This window comes from Limulus polyphemus, unplaced genomic scaffold (genome assembly GCF_000517525.1).
Source record: "Limulus polyphemus unplaced genomic scaffold, Limulus_polyphemus-2.1.2 Scaffold3090, whole genome shotgun sequence".
Classification (NCBI taxonomy): Eukaryota; Metazoa; Arthropoda; class Merostomata; order Xiphosura; family Limulidae; genus Limulus; species Limulus polyphemus.
The window spans coordinates 128,946-135,989 of record NW_013668700.1 but is presented as its reverse complement, the minus strand read 5'-3'; positions in this window follow the sequence as shown (position 1 = coordinate 135,989).

Genomic DNA, 7,044 nt, shown 5'->3' with positions numbered 1-7,044 from the left:
CAGTTCAAATTCAGGCAAGCAGAAAGCCTTGGTCATTTTGGATGCATTATCAGATGTCACATATGACATATTGTTGTTGATGTTAAAGAGATTTATTATGTCATCGTATTCAGCTGCAATGTAACCCCCGCAAACAGCGTGACTGTTTGCATTTTCCAGTCAAGTATATCATGACTCCAATACGCTGCTATTGTAGGCTGCTGCGCCTGGGCGGAAGTACCAGAGCCAAATATAGGCTTCTGTAGCTCTGACTCGTGATTATGCTAGAAATACAAAAGCGTATCTCAGTTATATAATATAAAATATAGTTTATAATAAAAAAGCATATTATAATAAAGAAAAATGATGAATATAGTTCAAAACATGTGAAATTTAGTCTAACTATATAATATAGTTTATAATAATAAAAAATCTAACCTATATAAAAGCCAGCAAAATGCATTTATCCAGAAAGAATAGTTCGAATACTGTCTGCCCATTAAGATTTTAGTGACGGGGTGCAATGGAGCCGTGAAGGGAGGGTGCCCTGAAACCTTATAAGGGAAGTGAGTGTTGGTATAATAAGCGTAAAGTAAAGATGTAGTGTGGGATCATTTAGCCTAGAGCCAAGCGCATAAAATGTATCATAAATGTAAAAATATCGAATCAATTTTAAACTTTCTGAATTAAGCTATTTTCTGTTATATCATCAACATTTTTAATAAAAAACAAATCTCTTTGATCAATGGGGACACTAGATTAAGAAATCAACGAATATTTTTCCAGTTTTGTTGTCTATACATTTCATTTTATACTTACAGTACACTGACTGACAATAATATTAGGTTATACTTTTGTCGCTAAGTAACATGACATAAAAGCCATTGTTGGAATGTAGTGTTACAAAAACACACTGGCTTTTCTATGTATTAGAAGTTGTTAATCTTACTGATCTTTACCAATATTTATTCTATGAATACGCCACGAATTCATTACATGAATGATCTTAATTTGGATTGGCTCACAAAGGAATTTACTGACGTTTGACTGTCTCGACTGCACTTTTCTGCCTCTTTGTTGATCAAGTTTAATTTCGCAAAATTTATGTATTTCAGTTAGCTATGAAATGTGAGGTTAGTGTATGCTATGGGGTGGGAGTGGTAGTACTTGCCCCGTGAGTTTTGACGGGATATAGTCTAGTGTATCATAATAAATAAATATCTCAGTTATATAATACAGAATATAGTTTATAATAAAAGAATAATCATATAATACTAAATAAATAAAAAATCAAGGTTAACACACATGAGAAATTTAGTTTACCTATGTTATATTGTATAATTTGCATAGAATATAGTTCATATTAACAAAAATAATAAAAATATTTACCTTCAGATGTGTCAGCAGGTTAGAAGTGTTTTTTTTCCTGAAGTAGAAATAGTCAGCTCACAATATTTACAATTTGCCTTGATGTGACCAAATAGGAAGTATGAAGTGTTCATGTACCACTGAAGGCAGTTTAGTAGCCATCTCAAATTCTCTTAAATGACTTGACTGGATTAATATTCATGCAATACAATAACTTTTAAGGTGGTTGGAGAGTATTGACTTGAATTAATTGAGGTATTAAAAAACAACAACACGTAATTTACTGAGAGTCCCTGACTTCATACTTAGATATACTCTCTCTCTCTCTCTTGTAATGTAATGTGACGAGATTAAAGTGGAACTTTGAGTTTAACATTTTATTATTGAATTTTGTTTTTCGTAACTGGGCTTAGTTTTAAAGTAGTTTTATCACATTTTAATGAAGTTTAGGTTCATTCTGCTTCTTCTCAGATAAAGTTTGTTCATAATAACATATGTTTCGTACTGTTTTAACACTTAGTCTTTGTTTATATGTTTAATTTACGCACAAAACTGAGCTGCAAAAGAACAGTCTACGCTAGCCATCCCTAATTTGGATGTGATAAGAACAGAAGGAAAGCAGCTAGCTCCTTTTTTTTACCAACGAATAGTGTGTTCTACCATAAAATTATAGCGCTCCCACAGCTGAAAGAGCTAGTATGTTCGGCGACGGATTTCAATCCCGTGATCGCTTTAACCACCAGACATGGGGTATTTGTATTCGAATACAGCTTTGGGAGTATTCGTACTTGTTTTCGAATACTTTGGTAGAAAACATAAAATAATTCGTATTCGAATTCAATGGCACAGTATTCGTATTCGCTGAATGATTTAATGAACTTAATATTGTATGAGTAATCGTCAACATTTGTATTAATCAAATTTCTAGACTGACATTATTATTAATGAAATTCTCTTTCAGTGCAGACCCCGTTCCCATAGAAACTTTCCCGTGGGAACGAAGTTTCTACTGAAAGAGAATACATTTATATATGATATATAAAACTTATTGTTACGTCTCTGGTCGTTTGTTAATTTCCCGTAAAAATTCTTCCCGAGGAACTTCAGCGATACAAGTCCTTTCTTAAATTAAACTAGTTTATTCTTCATCAATAAAACATTGCAATACACTAAATTTCCACAGTCACTTTAACTTAAACACACGCTATAATTCACAATGATTTACACACTTTACTTACGGCTTGACTCGATTATCCCGTTATTAATTCATCTGCCGGCTTATATACTAAAATAGAGGGCGTTTAGCAAACGCTGGGACGTTCGTGAGGTTCCCAGATCCTTCTAGAATCTCATCACGTGTTACCAGCGTCACGTGACTTATGCTGTCGTAACATTATGCTTCATCATAACCCGATGTAATATTATTCATATCTGTAAGTACAATCACACATTTAACAAGTATACTGAAACATTTATGAACACAACTTCAAGATATGCTATTACGATATTTCTGAAAACATCTTAGTTTATAAAATACTGAATTAAAGCTCAATGTAATAATACCTGTGGTATGTATTCGTTCAAGCATGTTATTAGTCAACATAAATGAAAAATAAAGGGCATTCTCCAAAGTAATCAAAGTTTCTTTATTTTAGAAACTATACAAAACATATCATGCACTTGATATTTGTAACTAAATTTATTGTCCCCCGTCGTGCTGAACATTAGATCTTGACCCTACATTACCACTCCCCTACAGCTAAAAATTGACGTGTTTCACCATATATTATTTTCAATATATTCAAGTAAGGACTTGTAAAGTATCTACCAAGTATAAACAGATAGATAATCTCTCACGTACTCAAACACATGACTGCATAAATAAAACAAATCTCTATAGACAAAAACAAATAGGACACTCGCCAAAATGATTTGTATAGAGATGATGATCACATGATTTGAAAATATTCACCACAAAGTATACACTTGTAACATATGCCTGTAGGTATGTTTATTTGCAATTTTTATACACATATATAATCCACATCGAAGGAAATCTCTAAGATGTGACGCTTAAGGGTAAAACATTGTAAGTATTGTTTTGACCTTTGTCCATTAGTCACATGACCACTACTTGAGAAAAACATGTATTGCATTCTGGGAGTCGCGGGTCTCAACATCTGACCGTTTGCTTTACGTCGGGCAAAGTATGTAATAATTTATGCTAACTGAAATGTCTTGTCAAATATTGAGAAATAGAATATCGTGAATACACATTTAGTGTTTTGTGTCACAATGTAATGTGAAAGAACTATGTTTACTGACTTTTTAATTTCACTGACATACAAAAACTAGTTAAAGTATGGTGAACATTAAAATTATGTCAAAATATATGATTATATAGAGTTTGAACCGTTTATTTTCAATATTAAGTCTAATGTAGATGCATAGCGTCAATGTACTATAATTGACTTATATTTTGATAAAAGTTTTTCGCCTCTTCTTTCTAACCATTGATGAAGTGTAGAGACAATGAACTCATCATCCCCCGTTTATAGAACCAATGTCTGTATGGGTGTGATCACGTGAGGATATTTGTATTTCTTAACAGTCAAAGTGTATCTAGTTTAACATCAGTGTTCACACACAATATGTTATAATGGTTGTCTCGTTGACTTTTGAAAGCGAAACAGTTGGTGTCTTATGAAACATTGTGTGAAAGAAGCTATGAGCACTTTAGAAATGTATTTGATACTTTCACAAGTACTGTGTACGCGAAAGAAGTTTGGAGGTGTGTTTGTCGGTGATCAACTACCTGACCATGCAGAAAAACAATTGTACATCGTGAATCTGGATCCGAGTCATAAATCTGGTAGCCACTGGGTCTGTATTTACATTGGTCGAGATGAAAAAGGAGAATATTTTCATCAATTAGGACTGTCTACACATAATCTCAACATAAGTAAATCATCAAGAAGAACTGTAGAATGTTAACGTATAACAAAAAGTACTGTAAGGACCGTATTCGTCTGTGTGTATGTGTATTGACAATATTGTACATAATATACTTATTACCGTTGTTGACATGTTTCCAAGAAAGTTCAGTCCTGAAAGTTTTAAGAAATACGTAAGTTTTGTTATTCTATAATAATGATTAAACATATTTATTATATAGTAAAATGTAAGTTGTGATCTCATTCAAATAATGGATAGCAGTAGATTTATTAAAACCCTATGGACAGTAAGGTTGTCATTAAAATAATGGTTTTAACATATATAAATCTAGACATCGATGATGTAATAATGTATGGAAGTATAGTGTCCACCCTAGTAAAACTCGTGTAACACAAAACTATAATGTATCGTATGAAAAATGAAATATTTTGTCAAGTTATATTAATATAATAAAGTCAAACTAACGAAAGTGTAAGTTTTAATTATTGTATGATATTTAAATAGCGTCTTTTTTCAGGATAATTTAGGCTAATTATTGTAAAGTATAGTTGTTTTGTGTGTATATATTATGCTTATTATCTTTGTCGACATGTGTCGAAAAACGAAAACTCCTACCTAAATTTGAAACCCACAAAGACAGTAATGATATATTTGTTCATGATTTTGTTGCAAAACCTTTTCATGTAAACACGTCCTTGACAGATGTGTCTTTTCTGTAGATCAGATAGCAAAATATTTAATGTGAAAAAATTAATAAACTGTTAAAAAGAAATATTGTATCCAGAATTATTTTATTGTAATCATGTTACCGAAAATCTTTCAAATAATCACTTGATTTGTAATTAAAGGTCAAACAGTAAGTTTTAATTATTGCATGATATCTAAAAATTCGTCCTTTTTAGGACGATTTAAATATAAATGTATAAAACTATTGAATTAGTGTTTTATACCGACTGCATTAATTATAGTCATGTTGAGACATGTTGATCAAATTCCGGCTGGCTCTACTTCGTGAAACTATGACGTTATTGCCGCCTAGCAAAGAGTTCCTAGCATCATATCATCTGGTTCCACTTCGTGGAACTATGACGTCCTAGCAACACGTTATCTGTTTCTATTTCGTGGAACTATTACATAATCATCCGTCATTGCCGCTTCTCATGGAGACCTAGCGACGATTTCCTAACAACGCGCCATCTGGTGATACTTTGGGGAACTGTGACGTCATCGTTTTTGACATCATCATCTCTCCTGCTCTTCCCCCTTCCTATTGCCCGAGGTCTACACATGTGTAGCGCCCTCTAGCGGTGAGTCTGAAGTGCACTTCTAACTACTCCTGTCATTTGCTCACTTACTTCATTCAACTTAGTTCATTCAATTATGCATTTATTTACTAATTCTGCGACTGATTACAAAATCAAACAGTAAGTCATTGTTGATTAAATCTGTTACTGATTACACAGTTAGTTATTTATTGATTTATTTATTTACTGATTCTTTCTCTGATTACACAATTAGACTGTTAGTCCTTCACTTATTGACCAAATTGTTCCATCCCTCTTAGGTAACTATGAACATCCATCTTAATATGTGTTGTACAACAACAAATAACAACACAAATGATAGATATGTAATTTTTTAAAACAAAAACGTTAATAGTTGGAAGGTTTATTCTTCTAGGATACTCTTCTAAGATATATCTTCCACCACCAACAAAAATAATGCAAATGTTGGGTCTTATAAAATGTTCCTAGTTATAGCTTGCAAGAGCAAGACAAATAGATAAGTTTACGGACATTAAAATCCGGGTTCGATTCTCAGTGATGAACAGAGTGCAGATAGTGTATTGTGTAGTTTTGCATTAAAACAAAAATAACTTGGTTGCTTTTTTAACATAAGTAAATTTGGTCCATTTTAACTTTATTGTAATAATATGTGTTTAACTTTTTTCAGATCTTACTTACATTTTATCCATCATTTTGATGGAATTATTACTGCTTGTTTATTGTTGTTACTATTTTTTAACTGACGTTTTAGTTGGATGTTTTCCGAGGAACACTCGCTTTCTCCTACAATGTGTGTATGATTCGAATGAGAGGCGATTTATTGAGTAACAAAACAATATATTTTACAGGTAGAATTCACTGATGTTTTGAAGTTTGTATTTATGTTTCTTTAGTGTATGTTGGATTCATGCATATATGTCTGTAATAACTGAAATTACAACAACTTTTTGTATTATATATATATACATATACAAACTTTAGAAGGGTTATTTTAATTCAAAATCTTGTTTTTCTATGTTAGAACTCTTAGTATGTTTTGAGAATTATTAAATATTTCAAAGGTATTGTATGGTTGGTTGGGTTATTTTGGTCCAGTCCAGGTAATCATAACGAAATAATTTATAACATTTGCTAAAGGCTACATTAACTAGTAGGCCTAACCTCATACAGAATGTTTTAACAGAAATTCCGAAATTAATATACTCTAACTTATATCTATTAAAAACACAGTCATTTTAAACAAAGAACCCAACATAAACAAACGAAAAATCAAGGAATCCATCTTAATTGAACAAAACAACCCTACTCTAAACCAACACCTCGGGGTGCCTAGATACCTCTTCTAAGTTTTGCAACAATTCCGGTCATGTGACTTCTTTGTTCAATACTGTATATATATATATATATATCCGTGTCAGTGTAATTTACTTGTACCTGATGATGACAAATCCTTGTT